General features: G+C 40.7%; 1 protein-coding gene and 1 long non-coding RNA gene across 10 annotated transcripts in view; one reads left to right on the top strand and one right to left on the bottom strand.

The window, feature by feature from the left end:
* SSBP4 (single stranded DNA binding protein 4) overlaps nt 1-27,764 on the bottom strand; it is a 375,270-nt gene that overhangs the window by 130,979 nt on the left and 216,527 nt on the right. The gene's annotated exons all lie outside the window — the stretch shown is intronic.
* On the top strand, nt 1,186-26,491 carry LOC142741294 (uncharacterized). Of its 8 annotated transcripts, XR_012881089.1 has the most exons (6): nt 13,573-13,736; nt 16,818-16,899; nt 17,373-17,471; nt 19,204-19,517; nt 24,289-24,333; nt 26,233-26,491. It is a non-coding gene; the product is annotated as an uncharacterized LOC142741294 (long non-coding RNA). The 8 variants fall into 8 exon arrangements; XR_012881094.1 differs by lacking the exon at nt 19,204-19,517; XR_012881095.1 differs by lacking the exon at nt 24,289-24,333.

The raw sequence follows: 27,764 nt of genomic DNA, 5'->3' as shown, positions 1-27,764 counted from the left end.
GCATCGTATGGAGCGGATTCACTTCGTGAGCCCGCTCCATACTTCCTCTATCCGACTTTGGCGTATGGATACGTCAAATGTCGAGAAGGGGTTAGGAGTCAAATAAAAACAAAACATCATAATAATAAAAACATTCCACACAATGGACAAAAACAAAACAAACAACACTACTGTCATGAACAAATACACAGAGAACAGTGAGGTTCCTGTTCTTCCCAAACCTCTGTCCCTACCTACTTGTACGACTCGACCTAAACGACGGCGCAGAACTGGGCGGCGTTCCCTATACTGGTACAAGTGAAACTGACAAACGGATAAGACAGAGACAGTACGAAATAACAAAGGGTCACCTAGGAAGTACACGGAGGGAGAGGCAGGGCAATTGCGCCGCGAACAAGTCCGGGCGCAAAAGGCAGAGTCAGGCAGGCAGGGTCAAACCAGGAGAGTGCAGAAAAACAAAAAGTCAGAAGGCAAATAAAAGTCAGGAGTCCAGCCGGGGACAGGGGTCACAAAGGAGTCAAAATGCAAGTCGCTCAGGGGAGTCTGAAACAAGGGAAAGCACCAGGCTAGGTAACTCTAATTAAAGGCAAAGGCCTACTACCCCAGGCTGAACTAAATAAGGGGAGGGCGGGAACTCAGGAACATTAGCCAGGCTTTGATTGGCCTGACGCTCCTGAGCTCCTGTTGGCTGCAGACTGCCTTAGTCTGCCAGGCCGGGGAACAGACAGAGAGTACGTGACAACTACATTCTGGTATGGACTGTACCCTCTGTACCCTATTTCCCAAGATCAATAGCGTTGTAGGGGGATGTTTTGGGTTATGCAGTGCTGCCAGTTTGGGTAAATAGGCAGAAGGGATGGTCTGGTGCCGAAATGCCCCATTTCCCTTTAAATGGTAATTCGATGTATCGCCTTCCATTGTATGAATTGAAATAATTTTATAGAATTGAATTTAACAACAACCTTTGAACATATCCTAGTGGCATAATTTAATTACATAAGAGAAAACCTGTTACATATAATTATATAAACATACATATTTTGAGACGCAATCATAGGTAGATTACTATAGATGTTTTGTTTTATGTTGCCAAGAATGTCAATCAATCAGAATTTCACTTGGAGGATTATTATATTGCAAATAACATTTATTTTTAATACTCCAGCATACATCTCCCACTGTGTCTTCAATATCCAAAATCAGCAAGGATCTACAGCGTAAACTTCCCTTCCTGATAATGTCTGATCCAAAAAAACATCAAACCATAATAGGTAAATTGCCTGTAAAGTTAATCATCAACGACTAATATCTCTCTAAAGTATTTGTATACAGTTTTAACACAAGTTCAAAATTAGATTATAAGCTCTTGGGGCAGCGACTTAGTACAAAGCATGTATATCATGATGCTGGCAATACAAAACGGAGCACTGACTGTCATTATGATTATTTGGAGATATTACAAGTGTTTCAGAAGAAGGATAATATTATTCTCGAAGGATGGCATAGAATAAGTGCTGGAGGGGTTAATCCGTGTCTAGAGACTCGTTTGCAGAACGGCTCGCCCGCTTCTTACCACTGGTTGCTATGGAGACCATGGCCCCGGCTGGCTTTTCCGAGCGTTCCGTTCAAGCCGGCCGCCCGTCAATCACGCAGCATATAGTTTGTGGGAATTAATAAAACGCAGAGAGTAAAGGTGATTAAATACATGAGGAAAATATTTTGAAATTAACTGTGGAGAAGGAAAGGCAATGTTAGAGCTCATTGCTTCTAACTAGGTTTATTCATATTTTGAAAGATGTGTCATATGCTAAGAGGAAAAAGGCTGCACAACACTCACATAGTAATATTTTCTCATAGGATAGTTTAGACACGATTATATAAAATGCACGGAATACATTGTTGTGATAAAGACGGGGCCAATTTGATAAAATTGCTTTAATTGCATCAAATGTATGGGCAAAACCATTGCGGACTATAACACTTCCGGAGCCTGTATTTCTCAGACCATAGAGCAGCGGAATTACTACAGTATATGCCATGGTTAAAGACACAACCTCAAAAGATGCTTAGTGGTGCATCATTATCCCAGGGATGAGTAACACAGAAACATAATCCTAAAAAATACCCCTATTCCGACTAATGTGCTCGTCGTTCTTATCAGAATATTCATACAGTATAAAAACACTTTTTTCCTGCAATTCTATGATTTTCCTCTAGAAATGTTAATTTTGTAAACAGGATGCAATTTAGGAAATAGAAAATTCTCATATAATAATATCTGATACATTTTTAAACGGATGGAAGGAATTTCAGTAATACGTTTTTAACATACAGGCACATATAATAAGCATGAAAGCTTGTTATTAGCTCTATCAGCCTGAAAACATCCCCGTAATTTCAGCCGTAGCGGCATGTGCAGGCGCTTGAACGCCGCGTCAATTACGGGTGTAATTAGCGCTGCTATTCATTGGAGTCAATGAATAACGGCTCTAATTACGGCCAAAGAAGTGACAGGTCACTTCTTTGACGCGGGCGTCTATTTACGCGCCGTCTTTTGACAGCGGCGCGTAAATATACGCCTCGTGTGAACAGACAAACGTCTGCCCATTGCTTTCAATGGGCAGATGTTTGTCAGCGCTATTGAGGCGCTATTTTCGGGCGTAATTCGGGGCATAAACGCCCTAATTACGTCCGTAAATAGGCCGTGTGAACATACCCTTACCATTAAAAGAAGAAATCCATCTGGGAGACAAAAAGTCTCCCACCACTTTAAAGCCTTCATAACAAAAAAACATTTATTTAAAACATTATTTGATAGTCCGCAGATGGAGGCCATGGAAAACATTAAAGGGAATCTGTCAGATGCTTCATGGCTACTAAGCCAATACCAGCGCCGGGTAGGGGGCTTAAAAACATGTGCAAAAATACCTTTGCGGCCGCAGATAGACTTAGCAGCACAGATAACAAACTTTGATTGCGTATGCAGATGAGCTCACAAGTGCCACAGGGGCAGTCCCAAACCCGATTCTCGGGAGTAAATCCTGCCCAACGTCTTCCCCTTGGTCTTAATTGACGACTACAGCACATGTGTGAGAATTCACAAATGAACACAGTGACGTAGCAGAATGCTTAAGTCATTAATGAAGACCAAGGGGGAGACTTTGGGCAGGGTCCACACAGAGAGTTGGAGCACATACCGGGCCTGGGACCGCCCTTGGGGCACTTGCAAGTTCTTTTGCATATGCAATAAAATGTATTTTTCTCTGCACTGCTAAATCTATCTCTGGCCACAAAGGTATGTTTACACATGTTTTTAAGTCCTCTACTTAGAGTGCTGGAATTAGCTTAGCAGCTATACTTCATCTGACAGGCCCCCTTTAAGGTTGCAGCAGTTAGACCACATTTATTTTAGCCAAAACTGGGATTGGACAGCTCTATGCCACTCTTCCATGTTGGCTTACTGTCGAGGACTTCTAGGGAATTCACACATCACTGCTTCTTATTTGACCAATGGTCTGGGAAATCAGCTAAACCGTCATCATGATAGTCCCAAATCTGATGGATTATGTTTTTATTCTGCTGCTTTATACTATGCTTCACTTCACTACGATGCTATACTTTTGCTTCTGTATTTATGTATGTTGTATAAAAAAAAAAAAAAAGTATCAAAATTAAATAAAAGTAATTAGAGCATTTACATTACTCCTTTCCTCCAGTAGAGCCAACACTCTTTTTACTCTTGGGCAAGAAAAAGTATCTATGATGTTTTATGATGTTGTAGGAAATCTGGCCCTGCCCTAATGCTTACCCCTAAACTCTTTTAAAATTAGTTAAAAACATGCACATACCCTTCTGAAATCAAAGAGGTTAATTAAATGTGATAAATATTCTTTTGCCCCTCTCTAGACATCAGTACAGAAGAAAGACTGTGTCGCATACACCAACATTCCCTAAGCATTTCCCATCTAGCCTGCTGTGTCCGCTCTGGTAGTTAACGAGCGATTAATTGAAAGGGATTAATGGGACTAATTAGCAATTCACAACAGGAACATGAGTAGGCAAAACACTTACATATAGGTAGAACACACTTGTTGAAAAAACTATTGGCTGTATGGCAAATGGACTAATGTGCTGGTTTTGGTAATTTAAAAAAAAAGTTCCGATAAAATAGTTTATATACACTTTGATGGAGTCAGAATTTTTTCTGACTGCATCAGAGTCCTGTGATGTGGTTTTCAGACATGTGTGCCATGAATCTACATATACAGAAAATACAACATGCACCTGATGTACATTTAATATCCGTATTAAACTGGGATGTCATGGGGCCACCCATCTGAGCCCTTTTATGGTGGCAGGACCTGGAATCACTAGAAAATCTCCTCGTCCTTTGGTGAATCAATCCAACCCAGTTGAACACCTCAAAATAGTGTAGGACGTGTCTAAATTATTACACTTAAACCCACTGAAATACCAGTTTCTGGTTACTGATACACTGAATAGAAAATGTCTCTCTCTCTAGGTATATGTATATCCGAAGATATATGTGCAAAGAAATGTCTTCAATATGTGTATGCAGGGCCGTACCGTCCATGAGACGAGGTGAGCCTCTTGCCTCAGGGGGCGGCCTGCTGCCTTTCTGAGGGGACGACAGCGCCATTGAAACCAAGTGCTTATAAGCATCTATAAGACACAGATACAATTATACGGATCACTACCGCTGGCAGGGCATTGAGTCGTTCAGCTCCAACAGACCAGCTCAGGAGAGAGCAGGCCTGCATTGCTAGAGGACGGCATGTTTTTTTTAAGTTAACAGTATGAGTAGCATTATCTACAGACGGCCCTATACAGTGAAGGAAATAAGTATTTGATCCCTTGCTGATTTTGTAAGTTTGGCCACTGTCAAAGACATGAACAGTCTAGAATTTTTAGGCTAGGTTAATTTTACCGGTGAGAGATAGATTATATTAAAAATAAAAAAGGAAATTACATTGTCAAAATTATATATATTTATTTGCATTGTGCACAGAGAAATAAGTATTTGATCCCCTACCAACCATTTAGAGTTCAGCCTCCTCCAGACCAGTTACACGCTCCAAATCAACTTGGTGCCTGCATTAAAGACAGCTGTCTTACATGGTCACCTGTATAAAAGACTCCTGTCCACAGACTCAATTAATCAGTCTGACTCTAACCTCTACAACATGGGCAAGACCAAAGAGCTTTCTAAGGATGTCAGGGACAAGATCATAGACCTGCACAAGGCTGGAATTGGCTACAAAACCATAAGTAAGACGCTGGGTGAGAAGGAGACAACTGTTGGTGCAATAGTAAGAAAATGGAAGACATACAAAATGACTGTCAATCGACATCGATCTGGGGCTCCATGCAAAATCTCACCTCGTGGGGTATCCTTGATCCTGAGGAAGGTGAGAGCTCAGTCGAAAACTACACGGGGGGAACTTGTTAATGATCTCAAGGCAGCTGGGACCACAGTCACCAAGAAAACCATTGGTAACACATTACGCCGTAATGGATTAAAATCCTGCAGTGCCCGCAAGGTCCCTGCTCAAGAAGGCACATGTACAGGCCCGTCTGAAGTTTGCAAATGAACATCTGGATGATTCTGAGAGTGATTGGGAGAAGGTGCTGTGGTCAGATGAGACTAAAATTGAGCTCTTTGGCATTAACTCAACTCGCCGTGTTTGGAGGAAGAGAAATGCTGCCTATGACCCAAAGAACACCGTCCCCACTGTCAAGCATGGAGGTGGAAACATTATGTTTTGGGGGTGTTTCTCTGCTAAGGGCACAGGACTACTTCACCGCATCAATGGGAGAATGGATGGAGCCATGTACCGTCAAATCCTGAGTGACAACCTCCTTCCCTCCACCAGGACATTAAAAATGGCTCGTGGCTGGGTCTTCCAGCACGACAATGACCCGAAACATACAGCCAAGGCAACAAAGGAGTGGCTCAAAAAGAAGCACATTAAGGTCATGGAGTGGCCTAGCCAGTCTCCAGACCTTAATCCCATCGAAAACTTATGGAGGGAGCTGAAGATCCGAGTTGCCAAGCGACAGCCTCGAAATCTTAATGATTTACAGATGATCTGCAAAGAGGAGTGGGCCAAAATTCCATCTAACATTTGTGCAAACCTCATCATCAACTACTAAAAACGTCTGACTGCTGTGCTGGTTTGCCAAAGGGATCAAATACTTATTTCTCTGTGCACAATGCAAATAAATATATATATGATTTTCAGGTTTTTTTTTTATATAATCTATCCCTCACTGGTAAAATTAACCTAGCCTACAAATTCTAGACTGTTCATGTCTTTGACAGTGGGCAAACTTACAAAATCAGCAAGGGATCAAATACTTATTTCCTTCACTGTATATAGGAGACTCTGTGGGGCACCATCTCCAGAGGGGCTCTATAGGCGTCACTATCTACAGGAGGCTCTATGGGGAGTAGTATATACAGGAGGCTCTATGGGGGGAGTATCTACAGGAGGCTCTATGGGGGCACTATCTACAGGAGGCTCTATGGGGCCACTATCTACAGGAGGCTCTATGGGGGCACTATTTAAAGGAGGCTCTATAGGGGGCACTATGTATGGGGGCAATATCTACAGGGGGCTCTATGAGGGGCACTGTCTACAGGGGGCTCTATGAGGAGCACTGTCTACTGGGGGCTCTATGAGGTGCATCGTCTACAGGGGGCACTGTATACAGGGGGCTCTATGAGGGGCATGGTCTACAGGGGGCACTATCTACAGGGAGCTCTATCTACAGGGAGCACTATCTACAGGGAGCACTATCTACAGGGGGCACTATGTACAGGGGGCACTATGTACAGGGGGCACTATCTACAGGGGGCACTGCGTGTGTGTGGGGGACACAGTGTATGGTGCTATTATATTCAGGCACGCAGTGTATGGTGCTATTATATTCAGGGACACAGTGTATGGTGCCATTATATCCAAGGGCGCAGTGTATGATGCTAGTAGATTCAAGGGCGCAGTGTATGATGCTAGTATATTCAAGGGCACAGTGCATGGTGCTATTATATTAAGGGGCTTTGTGTGTGGCACCATGAGAATTTTATCTTCGTTTTCAGGTACGGAAATGTTTGAAAAGTAAGAAGCTAAAGACATCTGGGTGGCAAACTGCAGAAATGGGCCGTGGCCAGGAGAAGTCATCATAGAGGATCAAATGGAAAAAAAAAAAAAAAGAGAGAAATATAACAACTAGTATTTGAGAAGACATCACCTGTGAGTCCCTCAATGTAAATGTTTATTCTGCCTCCAATCAGTACTGTAGTCATTGTATGATGATGATGGGTGGTATGATTTTTTTTTTGTGAAACAGCAAATTCCAGCATATCCTTACCATTGTTCGGGCCATGCTTTGAGCTGTAGTTTTACGCCGTACAAACCTATATGGCAGGGGTTAAAATGAATTTGCAAATGATCTCTGTAGTGAGCATTGTTTGTGCTGGTACTGTCTATATGTACGGAGCTTTGTTCTGGTGCTGTATATAATGTACTGAGCTTTATTCTGGTGCTTTATATATGTACTGAGCTTTGTTCTGGTGCGGTATTTATGTACTGATCTTTATTCTGGTGTTGTAATTAAATAGGATATATTTACAATAACAAAATTGCAGGGCAGATGGAATTGTTACAATTCATTGCATATTTAATGGGAACCTGTCAGGTAGTTTTTACCCCTTGAACTGCCACCATGCAGTAATACATGATATGACAATATTTCCAAACATTCCCCTGGATGCAACAAAATCTATAAAATCAACTTTTAAAACGGTGTACGCTGTATTCGAATTACTCTATAAAGGGTCATGGGGCAGTGCTGCTATCCTGAAGAGTCACATAGTCCTGCATCCAAACCCACCTTTCCATGCTTGATTGCCATTCCCCATGCTGTTATACATCACTACCAGTCTCCTCCAACTTTCTCAGATGCGCCATTGTCTAGTACTCCATGGGCATGCACCGTGCAGGGAGGTGTACTCTGCCCGGCTTCATCGCTACAGCATGCATACCAGGGGAGTACGAGGCAACGGTGCATCTGTAAGAGTTGGAGGAGGCTGGTAGTGATGTAGAACAGCCAGGGGGGGGGCGCCATTTCAATTTTCGCCACAGGCAGCAGAAAAGCTAGAATCGGCCCTGGTCAAATGCCTTTGCGAAGTCCAAAAACACTATATCCACAGCGGCCCCTCTGTCTAGGCTTCTACTCACCTCTTCATAAAAACAAATCAGGTTGGTTTGACAACTTCTGTCCTTAGTAAAAAAAAAACCTTCTGGTTGTCACTTATAATACAATTTTTTGTCACATACTCCTGTATAGAATCCCTTAATAGCCCCTCAAATATTTTTTCCCACAATGGATGTTAAGCTTACTGGTCTATAATTACCCGGTGAAGACCTAGAGCCCTTTTTGAAAATAGTCACCACATTTGCCCTGCGCCAGTCCTTTGGCACTATACCAGTCACTATAGAATCTCTGAATATTATGACGAGGGGGACAGAAATAACTGAACTAAGCTCTTTAAAATCTCTAGGGTGTAAGCCTTCTGGTCCCGGAGCCTTGTGCACATTTTATTTAACTTGGCTTGGACCATATCTACATTCAGCCAATTCAGTATATTAATTAATGTATTAACAGTACTGGCATCGGCTATATCAGCTGCTCTTTCTTCTGTTGTATATACAGTGCTAAAGAACCCATTTAGTAACTCTGCCTTCTCTTGATCCCCTGTGACCAACTCCCCATTACCAATATTTAGTGGTCCTACAAGTTCAGACCTTGGCTTTTTTGCATTTATGTACTTGAATAATTTTTTGGGATTTATTTTACTATCCTTGGCCACCTGCCTTTCATTTTGTATTTTTGCTGATTTTATTACTTTTTACAGATTTCATTAAGCTCTTTATAATTTACAAAGGCTACAGCTGTACCCTCAGATTTGTATTTTTCAAATGCCCTTTTTTTTGTCATGTGTTGCCCTTTTTACAGAAGGTGTAAGTTGAGTTGGGTTTAATTTTAGTCGTTTATACTGGTTACCTATAGGAATACATTTTGCACTATAATTATTCAAAGTGGATTTTAAGATTTCTCATTTATCATTTGTACCATTATTTGACATTAGTTCTTCCCAGTCTTTGTCCTGAATTGCAGCCCTCATCCTGGGGAAATTGGCCTTCTTAAAATTAAGTAGTTTTGCCCTCCCAGCCTGTGTTTGCTTTTTACAGTATAGGTAAAATGTAACTATATGTGATCATGGTTACCGAGGTTTTCACGAACATTGACATTCCCAACAAGCTCTGCATTATTAGAAATGACAAGATCCAACAGAGCTTCACCTCTAGTTGGGTCTTCCACAAACTGGCCCATAACATTTTCCTGCAACAGGTTGAGGAAATTTCTCCCCTTCACAGTTGTAGCAGAAGAGAAAAGGAAGAGACTATGATCCAGCGCTTGTGCATAAATAAAAGAAATCAAAGTTCCAATTTTATTGAAAATCGAGTTAAAACTATAAATTCAAAGTGCTGAAGGGTGTATCGCAATTATATTTTACCATATATTGGTGAAATATAATTGCGATACACCCTTCAGCACTTTGAATTTATAGTTTTAACTCGATTTTCAATAAAATTGGAACTTTGATTCCTTTTATGTACGCACAAGAGCTGGATCATAGTCTCTTCCTTTTCTCTGCTATTGACCGCTGGCCGTGCGGAGATCCGAGCGCTTTTTGGACAAAGTCTACAAACGGTGAGCTGGAGGATTCCTCCCCTCCTCTTTTCCCATACGGTCTTCTTGTTTAGTTGTAGCAGAACCATGACACCAATTAATATCCCGGTAATTAAAATCTCCCATTATCACTACAGTACCCGCCTGTGCAGCCCGCTCCATTTGTTTATATAGCTGACCTTCCATCTCCTCAGTTATATTGGGGTGTCTATAGATTACACCAAAAATAAATTTTTCAATGTTTACCTCCCTTTGTAATTCCACTCAAAAGGGTTCAACCTCCTCACAATCTTTACCCACTATTGTCTCTTTATCACTTCTCACATACAGACATACCCCACTGCCTTTCCTATTTGTCCCATCTTTCCAAAACAGTGTAAAACCCTTCAGATTTACAGCCCAGTCGTGTGAAGAGTCTAGCCATGTTTCAGCAACACCAACTATATCTATATGTTCCTCCAGTACCAAGGCCTTCAGCTCCCCCATTTTGCTTGCCAGACTTCTGCCATTTGTGACCATACACTTTAACCTGCATTTCAATTTTTCACATTCAGTATCAGAAATGTGATTTGACATTATCTGGGCATTTTTAATCTTCAATGTTGTCTTGTAACAAGAGGATCTCCTGATCCTGTTGTCTAATCCTCTCCCCACAGTCTATTTCTCCCTCCCACCAATATAGTCTGACCCCTCTCTATCCTAACTACCCCTTTATTTTCTACATTGACCTCCCTCCTCAGCCCTAGTTTAAATACTCTGCCACCGCAGCTAGAATTCTCTCCCCCAGCACAGTGGACCCCCTCCATTCAGGTGCAAATCTGCAGAATACAGTTTATACCCCAATGAAAAGTCAGCCCAGTGCTCTAGGCACCCAAAGCCTTCTCCTCTACACCAAGACTTAAGCCATGCATTTAACTCCCTGAGCTCCCACGGTCTTTCCTGTGATTTGAATGGCACAGACAGTATTCTTGAGAATACTACCTTAATTATTCTTAAGGCTCCTCCACCTACCGCGTGTTCTGTCCTTGGTTTCCCACATGGACCACGACAACCGGATCATCACCAGCCCCTCCCAGTAATTTATCCACCTGTTCCACCACACACCGAACCCTGGCACCAAGGAGACTGCAAACCATTCAGTTGAGGCGGTTTTGGCGAAAAATTATTCTATCCGTCTTCCTGATTATAGAATCCAACCACTAATTGTCTTGCCTTACCTGACTTACCGTCCCGCCAACTACTAGCTGGGCTGTTCTCCCGGCTGTTAGGAAGATCAGTATCCACTTAGGGCTGCCATTTCTGAGACCGACACACTCGCATCATCACCCAACTTGGCAATTTGGCTTGGAATGAAAAAAACAGGATTGGCTGACCCCTTTCTACGGCCCCTAACTACATTAACCCAGCTACTTGTCTGATCCTGCTTACCCATGTCTTCTTCAACCTCCAGGTCTACCTCACTAACTGCTTGCTCAGTGAGCAGCATGCTCCTCTCAAGATTGTCCATCGCCCTCAGTGTTGCATTTTGCTCCTCCAGATCTCTAATGCGAGCTTCCAGGTGAACAACATGCTCACATCTGCCACAGAGGTATTCACCCTGGAACTCCGGCTCCAGTCGTGCATACATGTGGCAAACTGTGCACTGCAGAAAACTTCCAATCTTGCTATCCATTATCCCAGTTACAAAAAAACAGTGAACAATTCAAAAGTAATAGAAAAGTAGAGTACTAACAGGGAGCTTAACTCCTTTTTTCCACTCTGGTTTATTAACTCCACTTATTACACAAGCCACTTAGTCCACCAAGCTCAATGAGTGCATTCTCAAAAGGGAGTTCAGCAGGTTAATTTAAATCACCTGAGAGCAATTAGCCCCGCCGCTTAATTAGGTGCACGACAAAAAATAAAAAAAGGGTTTTAAATTGTCAGTAGTTAGAACACAAGCTGCACACAAAAAAGAACCTTGCTAACTTCTATTTGTAAGTACTCAATCCATTCACAATATCACACACAGCAGCACACTCCGGTTTATTAACTCCACTTATTTCACAAACCACTTAGTCCACCAAGCTCAATGACAGCAAGCTGTAGTCCAATCCCTGTACTTCCTGCATAATGTCAGTCTGTCCTTGATGTTTTTCTTGGAGAGAAGTGGTTTCTTTGCTGCCCTTCTTGACACCAGGCCATTCTCCGCTTCATTGTGCGTGCAGATGCACGGACACCTGCCTGCTTCCTTTTCTGCTCAAGCTCTGTACTGGTGTTGAACCTATTCTGTAGCTGAATCCTCTTTAGGGGACGGTCCTGGCACTTGCTGGACTTTATTGGGCGCCCTAAAGCCTTCTACACAGGAATTTAACTTCTCTCCTTGAAGTTCTTGATGATCCGAGAAATGGTTGATTTAGGGGCAATCTTACACTGAGCTGATGGCTCTGCTAGACATCTTCCGATTTCAAAGGGAAATAAGCATTTTGTGTCTTTGATCTGCTGCACTAAGTTTCCTTGGCTGACTACTGCGTCTACGGTCCTCAACGTTGCCCGTTTCTGTGTGCTTCTTCAAAAGAGCTTGAAAATCACATCTCATAACCCCAGTCTGCTTTGAAATCTTGGTCTGGGAGAGACCTTAATGATGCAGTAAAACTACCTTGTGTCTTGTTGCTGTGCTCAGTCTTGCCATAGTGGACCTGTGACATGAAACGGTCTTCCACAACCTCACCTTTGTAGCAGAGTTTGGCTGTTCCTTACCCAGTTTTAAGCCTCCTACACAGCTGTTTCTGTTACAGTTAATGACGGAGTTTTAACCTACATATTAAAATGATCATCATTACCACATGTTTGGGATAATTGCTTAATCATACACCTGACTATAATCCTACAAAATCCATAACTTTTTGCAAGTGTACCTAGAGGAATTGATGCCGTTTTTAAGGCAAAGGGTGGTCACAGCAAATATTGATTTGATCTAGACTTATGTTCTGCTCATTAATTTTGTATTTTGTTAACTGATTAAAAAAAAACAAACACTTCAATTTTTGAAAACATTCTTACATTTTTCCACAACTGCCTAAAACTTTTGCACAGTAATATATATATATATATATATATAACAGTGTGCAGTTGTAAGTTAACAAGACAAGCAAAGAATACATGACTGCAAGGTCAGGCTACACAAAAAGTTTGTCTGTAAACAAGGAGCATAGCTGCATCAACCTGGTCTACATAGTAGCTGTATACACAAAATGGTATATCTTTAATAGACTATTTGCAAAAGTGCACATAGCTAATACCTAAAAATGGCCTTGAATATCCTTATCACAAATGGAATACAGCTCTGGTCCAACCCGGCATACGATATTTGAGACATAGAAAAATCATTGCACTAGATTATTTTTTTTATAACGACATGTTTTCTGCTTGGAAGCTCCTTTCAAGTTGGTAATTTAGCTTTTGCTACTTTAATATTTTAGGCACAATGGTTTATGCCAGTTATGCCATCAGTATTTGACTGGTGGGGCCCGACTACTGGACCCCCACACTCTAGGACAAAAAAAGGTGTGGCTGCCTAGGCAGAGAAAACATATGAAGATACCTCTGTGCTTTACCTACCCTTTATGCTAGAGGTAGGACTCCCAATGCTCAGATTGTGATGTCATGTCCAAACTATTTGTATTGTGGCAAAACTCCACATCTTCCAGAATCCCCTGCCAGCACACATCTACACCATGAGTAAATTTACTTCATTTGCAACCTGTGCAGCTGCCCAGGTGACCTATACATAAAGGTGGCCTACCAACTCTTTGATTTAAAAATTATTGAATTCCCTACTGTTTATTAGATTGAATGATAAGTAAACTGGCTAATGATCACATGGATCACAAATACCGGTGGGTCGGCATAACAGTGAGGAGTTTTCTGGGAAAGTCATGATGGAGGTACTTTATGACTAGCATCCCATTCTCATCAAGGTAAGAGTTGTCTAGCAAGGGGCCCATATATTATTCTTGCACAGGGGCTTGCTCTGGTGATTTGTATTCTGGAAAGTGATTGGCATTCCTCATCATGTGCCAAAGCCATCATAAAGCCTATGTAACATGTTCAAAGATGCATTCACAGTTTTGCTTGTTGCTATTGGAAACAGTCAACAAGCTTGTTATCAGACACACACCTCACAGGTTAGGGAAAGACATTGACGTGGCCACGATGCTGGTCGGTGCGGCGGAGAAACTGCTTGTAAATGGCCACACGTTGTTGCAGGTAAAACAGCTGTTTACCTGAGAAAATCGAGTGTCCATAAATGGTAAGTTTTTAGATGAGGTTGTGGCAAAAAATGCAACCGCAATGAAAAACCTCTCCAAATCATAGTAAAACGCATGCGATTTTAACCTCACCTCAACATCTTAATGGACCCTCTTATGGTGAGGTAAGAGCTTATTGGTGGTAGAACTATTGTTTCCAACAATAGATTACTATACAGTGGCCAATGTAAATATGACACTTCTTAGAATAGAAATGCAGCTCTGGGCTATAATCAAGTTGTAATAGAGCTTCTGAAAAGTAAAATAAAAAGCACTGTATTTGCAAAGTGACTTCTTTTTTAAGCAGATTATATCTATACGTAAATTGTAAAATGGTGTTGAAAAGGTGGACAGAATTATTCTCCACGCGGTAGATATATTGGTTAAACTTGTACAGAGAAATAAAGCTGATGATGCTTAGTACATTACTAGTATCACTGTTATTTAAAATTTTACGCGCTGAAAAAGACTGCCACAGAAAGCAAGGGTTAACTGCATTAGGCGCAACCACTGTGACCCATATTTACAGGAGCTTTAAAAAAAAAAATTATTCCGCTATCTGGCTTTTGTCATTCTTTAGTAGGTCACAGCATAGTGACTGTGGCTTAAAGTTAACAAAAACAGATTAGTCTACTTGCTTGTTTAAATCCCCTCTCTTAAACTTCTCCAAATCCAGGCAGGAGATAAAGTAAGTGACCTTCCAGATTGAAGACGGCAGTTCCACTGAAAATAAGTTACTTGAGATATCTCCGCTATGTAAGACATGAGTCGAATAGTTGACGTTTAGTGTTTGCCTAAAACCGGAGTAGTGAAAATATTATATCTCACATACTAAACATCCATAGAGGACTACAAGCAGTGACCTTAAGATTCTGAGTTACATGTTGTTGCCATAAATGAAATACACAACACATTAAAATTCAACATCTGCACACTAATAGTATAGTCAATGTAAACGGGTCGCCACAAAATGGTTAGTTTGTAAATAAGGCTCCTAATTCTTGTTAAAGACATAAACGCTGACAAGCCCATTGACTTTAATAGGCAAACGTATGCCAAAAGGGAGTTCTTCAGGCATACGTCAACGGCGCTTTGATACAACTGTAAAATATGCCGTGCAGTATGCATTTATTTGCATGGCAGTCTACGGAAGACGTATGCAACTACATAGGCACGCACTGAATGTGGTGTGCATTTAGTCTAACCTGATCCTAAGACATTAGCCGGGCATACTTGCCATTCCGAGGAATATTTCAACCCCTATGAATATTTTCTGAACCTTTCATACCTGCCCAGAAGAGGATGTAGGCATATAAGATATACTAGTAATTGCCAGGAACTGTGTGTTTACATTTATGGTTTGATTTTTGGATGTACTGTAGCTTTTTAAAGGGGTTGTCCAGGAAGGGTGCAGTTTTTGATACTAAAGAGCTATTCACAGTATAGGTCATCAGTATATGATCAGTGGAGGTCTGACACCCAGACCCCGCAAGTTATACAGTGGCCAGGGCCGGAAGCAGATGGCTCCGGTCACAGTATAGCGGCCATGCTGCAGTACTGCAGCTTTGCTCCTATTCAAATGAATAGGAGCAGAGCTGCAGTAACCCAACATGGCCGCTATACTGTGAGCGGAGCCATCTGCCTCCGGCATCGAATACTGCATAACTTCTGACGCCCGGATAAGCCATCAGTATAAAAAACAGCTCCTAGCCTGGACAACGCCTTTAAGCTATATCGAGCATAGTAAATGAATGTCGCTTATATAGACTGGAAGCATTCTACCTATGGCGAGTTCACAGCTAGTAAACCGTTCTGAGATACCTACAAAAACAGTGATCACTAACTTTCCATCCACACGGACATAGATCAGCTATATGCACCCTTCTGAATGCAGCTCTAGTATGCAGATCAACGGACTCTGTGCCTGATACTCAAACAGTCTACCAATAATGCTTTCCCCACAGTAATCCACCTTAGCATGCCTATGTCACTGTGCACTAAACGTTTGATGACATTACTGATACAAATTAACAATAAGATGTTTGTTTAACACACCTGCCTAGCAAAGATACTAGAATGTTTTTTTTTTTCATTGCACATGAATGTAAAGGTATCCCGTAAGTAGAAAATTATAGCATAGCCAATAAGAAGGGGGTAATAAAACAGTGTGCTATCTATCTAATATCTATCTCATATTTATCTATTTTAACAAAATGTGTGCTAACAACCTCACTATTGTAAGTAGATTCAGCAGCAATGCATGTTTATTTATATTTAGTGGTTTAGGTGACATTGGTGTTCGCAGTGTGCTTTTCGCCATTTTCTTGTGTGCTGTATCTATCTTTCTTTCTATCTATTATCTATCTATATATCTCATATCTATATATCTTATATCTATCTATCTAATATCTATGTATCTACATGTGTGTATATTCATCACGTTGAGTAGGATATGTATACACTATGAAAATGTAATTTGTATAATGAGATAATGCGTTTTAGTTTAATGTCATCATTGTTGGTTTAGCATGAGCATGTTTTTGTAGCTATACAGTGTGCAAGTATATCACTGCGGTTCTCCGATATGGCTCATGTACCCAGTAAGTGGATGGGTCTGGCTGCTATTGCAGTTTCTGCACTCCTTTTTGCAATGCCAAAATGCACGTTTCAAAGCTGCAAATTATTCTGCAATTTTTAATGCAATTAAGATAAGTGAATACATATAAAACTATCTTTACCATCTCTTTCTAGCATCTTACATGTACCCATCTATTCATGTACCACAATAAGCCTCCTGCCCTGATGCACAACTCAACAAAAAATGCAATAAAAGGTACGTTATGAATCAAGTGACATGTTGATTTAAAGACAGAGATCCTTCCTCCGTTGTAAACTGCTGCAGCCATGCTTCTCTGGAAGTGGCCACTTTAAGAACAGAACTTTCTGCAACCATAGCCATAAATAGCTGCTGTCACAGTGATGCTGATCGGCTGGGCTGTGATGAGCACAGAATGCTCCCTTCCTATGCCAGTTTGTCAGATGGCTCTGGGTAACATTCAGACAGGGAGGGTGGGTTCTATGTGTCAACAAAACCAAGACATTAACCCAAGGAAGAGCTGCATTTTGGTGAAGTAACTGTATATAACCCCATCTCATGCACAGTTCCCCTTTGTTTAAAGCCCTAAAGATCTGAGTTTGTGCCTTTTCAGTTTGCTTATCATCAGTTTAGAGACTCTAGAGAAATATTGGAGGATGTCTCCCTTCCAAGGATGTGCTAATGTCATACATCTTTATATGTCTTAATAGCTGTATATCCCTAGGGTAGAAGTAGAGGACTCGGCAGCCGGTGAGCACCTGGAAACCTCATGGATGGTACAAGATGGTAGAAATAAATAACCCACTGAGGTATGCCCTTAGTTTTCATTTAATACTCATTAGGTGTCTCATTAGTTTCCATGTAATAATCACAACACATGCTGAACAGATCATTTTCCAATTCCTCTGTACAGAAATGGTATAGAATAGTATTACTTAAGAAGGTAGAGTACTTGACTTTCCCGATGCTGGAGGTGAATGTCATGTCTAATATCATTATTATTACCATCCTATTAATGATCTTCATGTTTTCCAAAATAAACAAGTGATTTTTATTCTTGGCATGCAATACATTTACTGGCAGATATGGGTTGTATTATTCTGTACCCCATACTATGGTACTCTTAATACGGGGAATATTTCCCAAAGAACTAAATTAAATAGTCATTGTCCTATTGTCCTGTAGGTGGCAGCGAGAGATCCTGTAATTTGAGATTATGAACAGTGAAGGGAGAATGACATTACACAAAAGGCTTCCATAATCCTAATTTTTAGCGCTTTCTTCATAAATGTCCCTTAAATTTACAAACAGCTCCACCTAATGCCTCAATAATCAATTCCTCAAAACACTACTAAGACCATAGAAACCAATGAGAGAGAGAGAGAGAGAGCGAGATACAGCGAGACAGCGAGAGAGAGAGAGAGAGAGAAGCTACTTGTTGAGTGATTGCTTTGGTTTTGAAGGTGATTAGTAAATATTAAAATGATATCCTCAATTTATTAAGCACTTTGCAGAATAGATTTGTGAATTGCTTTGGCAATTCCATGATAAAGCATTAATAATGGAAAAGCTACAGAATCTATGTCCAAAGTGGACTTCAAATTTCAAGTGGTTATCCTGAGTCTTCATACTAACATGTATAAAAGGATGGTAATACTATTGTAAACTATCTGTAGTCCACCCTCCGCTATTTATTTAGATTGCTCCTGTAGTGAACAACTTAGTATATTAGTACAAGAAAAATCAATGCATAAGGGAAACTCATCCAGCCAAATTAGCTTTAAATACATTAATAGTAATTTAAAAAGTTGGAACATAAAAAATTACGACAAAGTGATTTTTCTTGATGTTGCCATAATGTATTACAAGGGGTTACATAGATACAATGGAATACTTTGCATTTATTTAAACTTTAGAAAGAATTGGTTCAGGTCTTAAAGGACCCCGCTAAACTAGTCTCGTCATTTCATTCTAAATACTATTTAGATAGATATGAGATAGATAGATATGAGATAGATAGATATGAGATAGATAGATATGAGATAGATAGATATGAGATAGATAGATATGAGATAGATAGATATGAGATAGATCGATAGAGAGATCGATAGAGAGATCGATAGAGAGATCGAGAGAGAGATCGATAGAGATCGATAGATAGATAGATAGATAGATAGATAGATAGATAGATAGATAGATAGATAATAAAATCAAACATACACAAACAAAGGGCTTTTTCAGGTCATGGTGAGAAAATGGCGACCTAATTTGAAATTGCTTTGTTCAGCTGGCTGGCGACCAGTAAATTTTCAACCGACATCATATTTCTTTGTCTGGACATACTAACTGGTGAAAAGAATTGCAAAATAAAAAGTGGAAAGATCACCTCTAGCTGTTTTTTGTTTGCCCATGTTGTCTGAATAGCTGGAGGAACATATGAGGTCTTGAAATGGGGGCTAACTTTAAACCTTTAATCTCTTTTTCAACACCCACGGAACTTTTTCTCTGCGATCTGCATTTTCTTTGTCCCTCTCTCTGTAGATTGGCAGGTCAACAATCATGCTGGCAAATCAGCAAGAAGTCTTAGGCCATATAAAAGAAGCAACACTCCCTTGTCTAATCCTTCGGAAACTTTATACATGTCTGGTATTTATACCTGGAATGTCCTAGGGTTACACCAGAGTCACAGGGGACTTACATTTATCTCAAGATTGCGTGGTCGGATTCCCTACTCGGATTGACTGCCGCCAAACATATTTGGACAACAGTGCTTCAATTATAAGAAGGAATAAATGCCTGCTACTAAGGTCCACCAGTTGAGGACCATAAACTAACTGGTGAAGACCCGCCATAATGTAGGTGTAGTGCGAATATTATGGTACTACAGTATGATGCTATATGGTAAGGGGTTATCGGGATAAGACAACCGCTTTAAGATCACAGAAAGAAGAAGAGATGACGTTAGCATTCCAAAAGCTCACTTAGAGCTGAAACATTGCTGGGGTCTGTACTATGGCACAATAACAAGATTTGCTTTTTTTGGAATGCTGACGTCATCGCTTCTTCTTCCTGTGAATCATTGAGTGGCCTGGAGCTGGCCCACAAAGACAGTCTGTTGAATTTGAACATCCCCATTTAAAGTGACGGTGGTACTGTTCCCATCCTTATTTCTACAACCTCTAAGATCAGCTCGCTACACCAGCCATTTTATGATCCATCCTTTTAGTTACAATGGTCAAAGAGAAATTAGATGTCTACCTCAGAGGTACAAATGGAAATTGTTGAGTATGTAACAGTGTTAGAGATTAATACAGTCAGTTTGGAAGGGGTACAGGCTGTTACCCCAGTAACCTTGTTCATTCGTTTATCCATCATTTATAAAACATCCTACTTTGTTCAACAAAACGAAACCATAGTTTGGTGTATGGTCCAAAATCGATTGTAGCCAATAATCTGCTGATTCCATCTAGGGGTGAACATATCAAATGTGCAACCGATGCAGCTGCACAGGGGCCTATGACCTTAAAAAAAATTATCCGTTTTTCTCATTGCCTTGTGAACTGCATGCAAGGGACTGCATTGATTGTTTTCATGGCTCGCCATTAATGGTGGATTGGCACACCAGTGAGGTATTTTATATAACACCATGAGGGAATGCAAGGTCCCCACATAATGTACCAGCACAGAGGCCCCCTACTGCTTGTCTCTGCCCCTGATTTCATCAAACGTTTAGCAACAGGGACCTGCAAAGTGTGTTCCTTTGTGGTCAACAGTTCCAGTAAAAAGAGCACGGATGATGGGGAACATCAATTTTAATGGGTAGTGGGTAACCTGTACAGGGGTCACTTTTCCAAAAGCCTTACAACGTTCACAAACAAAGATGTGGCAAAATTACCTAAGAAGGGTTAGGAGATTGGGCAAACAAGCTCCAACTCCTCCGGTTCCAGGTGGTTAGGTGGTGGTGTGGTGAGGTTAACCAGCATCAGAAGGGGGCCCCTTTGTAATCTTTGCTATGGGGCTCCCTCACCTCTATGTACGCTCGTGCCTACCTGTAAAAATGCAGGTAACGGATCTTCATCAACAATCAGGTAAAAACTATAGCTTTTGTTGTACATTTACTTAAAAATACTAGACTTTACAACTCCCCCAGCCTTCAAATCTGTAGTATACACATAGCAAAGCTCTGCCAGATCTATCACAGCAGACAAGGGAGAAAAGTAGGGAGGCTGGAGGCGCAAACAATGAGCACCACAGCTCTCCCCCTCCTCTCCTCGTCAGACCCTGCAGTTCATTTCAGGAGTCAGTGACTTATTTAAATGAAATATGACTAATCCTCTCTCTGACAGATGTCACCAATTTAGCAAGCGGCAGCGGTAGGGGAAGCTGCTTCATTTGCAAACGGCCCCTCCATAATGATTAGATGGGCAGGGATGTGTCAGGACTGGGAGGCAGACTAAACTTCCTCGCTCTGTGGTCCAGATTATTTAACCTTATCCATCCTGGGAGTCTCTGGCGACTGGTGATGGGTTTTAATGAGTTTGATTCTGAGCTATAGGAAAGTTTATATTGTGTTGACGTTGTAATCCTCTGTTTTATTCTTATTTACACATCATTACATATGGTGCAGAGGATCAACAAACAGTTAAGAAAAAGAAAACATGGATTCGAAATATGATCAGTTTTAAATATACTGTTAACCCAGTAAATCATCACTGTTCCCAAACTACATGGGCTTGAAAGAAGTTACACTATATCTTGATGAACTAATGGGAACAGATCTGCATTCTGGATACATGACAAATGAAAACTTTAGAATATCACGTAAATTGTACACAAAATGTCAGATATATAAAAGTTTTTAATTGCCATGTGATGTCCCGTCTGTTCCTGCCAGAATAGAATATTTTCCCATCACACCATAATTTCCTTTATTCATGGGTAGCAGATATGAACACTAATCTACACCACCCCTACATCCAGGAGAAAATTCCAAGCACTACCATACATACACACATGCGATAACCCAGTATTTGCAATGTATATTATTGGTGGTGGTAGTATGTGCGTTCACTCAATCACCGACCTATCCTACTAGAAACACATAGTGCTTTACCACAGATTCCATGTTAGCAGGACCAGACACATCTCTATGTAGTGTGTGCGCATTCTGTACACTCTGATCCTACTGGATTCCCAGATCTTGTGTTTTTCTTTCCGGAGATGAGCAGACTGGCGATCAGCCTGGCTAAAGAGCTCTCTGCTTTTGCAGCTCCCATGGCTGCCATATTCCGGGCTGTTAGTCTTACTTTGCATTTAAAACAGCACTGCCATAAGCACATTGTTATGCTGTTGCTGGATGGATGCCTTCCTACCAGGTCCTATATGCATATTACACGGTGTGCCTTGAAGCCTTGAAAAAGTGATGGTTGTCTCCCTTATCATTTTTGACTACAAAGTTTTATCATCGTTCTATTTATCTGCCAGCTTTATGCACTTTTATTTCTCTCTAAACACGATTTTACTGTATATACTGGAAGCCAACAAATCCACAGACAGACTAATAACAAAATATCCTTCAATAGTCACCGGTTCTCAAACGGTAAGCTTGTGAAACTAAATACCATAACAAATCGGTATTCTAAATACAGTATATATATATAGCAAGCAAATCACAAGCATGTATATGGTGGACCTTGACAATCACAACATATTGGGATCATGTAGTGTACACCTCATTGTCAAATTTCCGTATACTCAACATAATTCATTTTTCGTCAAACTACACAATATTGGGATTTCTGTAGCAACTCCCTTAAACATGTAATGCACTCTATCATTCTAGAGGTGAGGTGTTTTAGACCTTATATGACATGGTTATTATTACAACTTTTTACAAAATAATAATTAAAAGCGTTTTTTTTGGTTTAGATAATTCTTGCCATAGGGCCCTTATAGGGCAAGTTAAAGGTGTTGTCCCATTAGGACTACCCCTGACCCTATTTGTCCTATTAGGGCATATGGAGATGATACATGGGGTCCCCTTCTCAGTACCCCCAATCTATTAGCCAAAGAGAAGAACTGCTGCAAATAATGGCTCCTGCTCTGGAGAACTCAGTGAGACAATGCATTGGCGATACGGCTGATCACCAAGGGCTTCAGCCTCATGACCCACAGAGATCATCTGATTGCCAGCATGTCCTCACTCAGAACCGTCATTATCAGAAACGGAACCCCCTTTAAACTGCTAAAAAAAAAAAAAAGTTCTAAGCTCTAGAAGACCACTGAGGTCCAGCATCAGTATTCCATCATGATCAAATGTTTTAGGTAGAACCACATTCTGAAAAGATACTGTCCAAACTTGATGCTCTTTCTCCAGTGGTGTCTAGTGCGCTCATCACTAGAGCACCCTGCAAGAAACCTTTCTAGAAGACAACACTAAGTCTGTCGACACTGTTAAAACCAACAGCCCCCAGGCAAGCAGTCTTATGCTCCATGTGTGTATCCCTTCTCCCTCAAGAAAGCCCCCAGGCTTTCTGCAGCATCTTTTTTTTTTTCTTCTTTAACTCTTGCACCTCCAGTGTTGCATGGAAGGTCCTCACCGTGGTTTCGTTATTGTTCAGAAGTCGCAACTTTTATTTGGCTAGAATTCAGAATACAAAATTAGCAAGCAAAGACTAACCTTTCCTTTATTAAATCATTTGTCCTTCCATACCTCTTGCAGTGAGGCCCTATCTTAATCAGTATGTGTGTTAATGACATAATTCTATTTAAAGGTTTTATCTTTTTGTGTATATATATATATATATATATATATATATATATATATATATATATATATATATATTTATATTATAAATGATACCAACATACAGAAAGATGAGAATTTATTTCTCAGCCCCTTCCCAGCATCTATTGGTGCAAGACTTACCATGGGCTAAATTATGCTTTTTTAGGTAGCCATATTGGCCTTTTTTTTTTTAACGTTATCTTTACCTTTTAAGCAGTAAAGTACATATTGCACAGTAGTTCTTAGGAAAAAAACCTGTTCATTACTTTCCCCAATGTTTGGGTCTATATATACACGTAAGATGTCCAATACTCAATGTTGGTTAAATAAGTAACCTTATTCCACTGTAGGTTAATGTGTAAGATTCTTAGCAGCATCTTTCTTTCGTCAAAGTATTCAGAGGGTTAAACAGCTAAGTGTGATTTCCGCTCTCTTGTATTTGATTTGTTAGCAGAGCCCTGGTCTGTAGAAGTGTTTGATGCTGCTCTACCCTGACCCTCTCCTCACAGGATTTCCTCCGGACTTCCTGTCTGCTTTGGGTCTCAGTTACAGGGATGACCCATGAGGTCTGCCAAGTGAGCCATGACACACTCAAATAGAGTCTTTAAGGGGCCAAAAGCCTTTTACCACAATAGTTTAGATGAAGCATTTTGCTTGACAGTCTCTCCTAGCAAGGACAAGACAAATGCGCAATGTTTTACTAAGGACCATGTAACCTCATCATAAAAGTTATCGTATATCTATCTATCTAGGTTCCCCATATTAGGGTGAACACAACTGTGTTATGAGAATTATTCATTGCTTCTGTAATCTGATAATGGTAATTGGTATTATTATAGGTGAGAGTTCCTAGACAGAATGAGTAGAAACTATTGGAGTCTCCTGTAAGTCATATTCTGTAGAAATTTTCTCAGTTTTAATATAATTTATGGTAAAGTAAAGTACATGTTAATGAGGTTAAAGGACGTAGTTTACCAAAACGTAGGTTTGTTTAAAGAACCTTCATAAGACTTAATAAAAAATAAATAAAAGCCACTTCAAAATGTGACACACCATAACAATAGATTATGATGTTAATTATATCATTATGTTTTTACACTGAATTTTCAAGCATGGATGATAGCTTTTATTTGTATATAGCATACGCTTTATCTCCCACCTCTTTAGAGCGCTTAACTATCCAGATGAAAATCCCAATAAAGGAATAAAGAAAGCTCTAATACTACTTGCCGATCAAGGAAACAGATAGGCATAGTGCAGAGGCAATAATCACCTAAATCAGCGCACAAAATTCTAAGTGAATCAGAGTTGCTTATACCACCAAAATAGTAACACACCATATACACCAGTAACCAGCCATTGCTAAATTTAACAGCAAATGTAAAGCCACTTCCCGCCTCTCTATACAACTCTCTGCAGCCGCTGCTGTTCCTCCTCACTGCACAGCCCCCTGCCCGGCTCCTCCCTCATAGAGATCCCCGCACCGTGTCCTTTAGTGCCTTCTACCGGCTGCACTGGTGAGTGGGGAGAGGGGCTCTGAACTGTGCCTCCCATAGTATTTATCACCAGTACATGTAATTTTCCCCTTAATTCGTTCAGATGTACACGTCCCACGAAACCCTGACGTATCCCACTGTATAGGCATACAGTGGGATACGTCGCCCATACGATCCCATTGTAAAAAAATACAATACACACAATATAGATTCGTTTTTTTATTGTATACCGTGTAGTCTACTGCTATTCCATACCTTTTTTTGTGTATACCGACCCCGATGGAAGCCAAAAGAACACTTTTTTGGCCTTCGTTGGATGAATAGCGTCTTATGGATACGCTTAGTGTGTGTATGCTGGAAGCTTTCCTGGCACATAGGCTAAGCGTACATCACAAACGTGATGTGAACACGGCCTTAGGTACACCTCGTGAACAACAGTAAGGCATGTACGATGCTAGGAGTCCCTGCCTCTCTGCAGGACAACTGTCCCGTACTGTAATAATGTTTTCAGTACGGGACAGTAGTTCCACAGAGAGGCAGGGACTCCTAGCATCGTACATAACTATGATGCTAGGAGCCCGGCTCCCTGCACCGAGTTCGGTCCGGGACTTCCGGCCGAAATACGTCTGTCCATTATGGACGTTCATGTGCTCGTGTGAACCCAGCCTAAACATCTTGTTATTCATTAAGAAATGTCTAGCAAAAACCCAATGATACACAACCTGTTAGACCAGTATGTATTGCAGTCCAATTTAACTAAAACACACACTTGCATATTTAGCATACTCCTGCACAGAATAGGGAAGGGGATGAACCCACTAGACCAACAGTACAACCGAAAATATTAATAGTTTAACCCAACAAATAACCGTCGTCAAGCATTGCTTATCATAGGATCCTCACAGGTAGACTAAAAACATAGCTGGAGTTTGTTAATAGCCTGTTCGGTTTGAGAGAAACGGTTATGTAATTTCCATGCACACGTATACACGATGGCTCTACCATGACATATGGCATCCCCAAAGGCTTTGACACCTTATCTGAATGAAGTATCCTGAATTAAAAAAATATATTCAGCACCTTACTTGTAATTGAAACCAGTAGTCGACCAATCGGTTTCCACTTCAGTTCAGTGTCTAGTTCTATAGGGTTTGTCTATCTTGCCTACAGCAAGTTTCTTACTGGAAATATAACGTTATTCTGAGGTAAAAGATGACCGAATATGCTCTAATGTTTCATATTCATTGTTATTTTGCCTAAAAATTTGATATGCTGTTTCTATCTCAGATAACAAAAACATGGAGTGCACACGAGGCTCATCCAGCGTGAGTGGTTTGAAGCATCACCTTCTAGAAGAACTACAAGGGCTTTTCAACTCCGGGACTTCTAGGGGACACGAGTCAAGTTCAGGAAGCACAACTATGTCTTGTTAGTTGGTTTCAGATGTGAAATGCTTTGGAGCGGTCTCTTTCTAATTACAAACATTTCCGCACTGGGAAGTTAGGCCTTAGAAAGGGGAAATAAAAAGGCCGTGTTGTGGACTGTAGATGACGAGTGGGCTTCAGTCTTAACTATTTTGTATCTGCATACCAGTGAGGCCTTTACGGTTTGTCTTATGTTTACAGGGCACTTGTAATATTTTACCCTGGCAAACTTAGAATGGTAGCATTACAATGTCTACTATACAGGAAACTTTCCACAGAGTTGGACTTTTCATTGATGGAATAGGTTTCCTTATTGACAAAAGTACCCAGAAGTGAAAGATTATCTCTAATGTTCATTTCAATGTAGGCACTTCATAGAAAGGGATGATAAAGGCAATTGTATAAAAATAACAGTAAATAGGCAGTATTTTTAAAGTTCTATAAAATAATTTACCCCTAAGGGTATGTTCACACGGCCTATTTACGGACGTAATTCAGGCGTTTTTGCCCCGAATTACATCCGAAAATAGCGCCTCAATAGCGCTGACAAACATCTGCCCATTGAAAGCAATGGGCAGACGTTTGTCTGTTCACACGAGGCGTAATTTACGCGCCTCTGTCAAAAGACGGCGCGTAAATAGACGCCCGCGTCAAAGAAGTGACCTGTCACTTCTTTGGCCGTAATTGGAGCCGTTATCATTGACTCCAATGAATAGCAGCGCCAATTACGCCCGTAATTGACGCAGCGTTCAAGCGCCTGCACATGCCGTTACGGCTGATATTATGGGGATGTTTTCAGGCTGAAACATCCCCGTAATTTCAGCCGTTACGGACACCCTCGTGTGAACATACCCTTACTTTTAAATATGAAGGCTACAACCTCAAAAAAGTGCAGTCAGGTTAATGTTGACCATCTCCAAGTGTTTTTATCAGTGAGTATTATTCCTTTAAAAGTATCAACTTTCATTTTGAAGGTGTTACATGCAATGGGATCTAAAGGATCAGTGGGGAAATATAAAAAAAAAAATAAGGGAACAATCTGCTTTCTTGGCACTAAGAGTACCCACTTTGTCCTGTAGCTCCGTTCAGGAAGCAGAACATGATGTTTAATTGACAACAACCTGATTAGCTAACTACAGGAAATAAACAGAGACGGTCTTCAGTTAACCGGCTTCCAATCTGCACATTTGATCCATGGGTTCTCTCAGGGGCAGTCTCTCCCTCCTACAATACATTTTTGAGTCCTGTCAGTGTGGCACTAGTGTGTATCCAGTGGGCAGTGAATGAGGTCTAACTGCTCTAATGTTCTCTGCACAAAGGCAAATCGACCAAATTCTTGATAGCATTGATTATCTTAAATGTTAATAATGAATGTCTCAGATAATGTCGCTTCCA

The sequence above is a fragment of the Rhinoderma darwinii genome, chromosome 1, assembly GCF_050947455.1.
Source record: "Rhinoderma darwinii isolate aRhiDar2 chromosome 1, aRhiDar2.hap1, whole genome shotgun sequence".
Classification (NCBI taxonomy): Eukaryota; Metazoa; Chordata; class Amphibia; order Anura; family Rhinodermatidae; genus Rhinoderma; species Rhinoderma darwinii.
The sequence above is the reverse complement of the archived record's forward strand: the minus strand, read 5'-3'. Positions and strand labels throughout refer to the sequence as shown.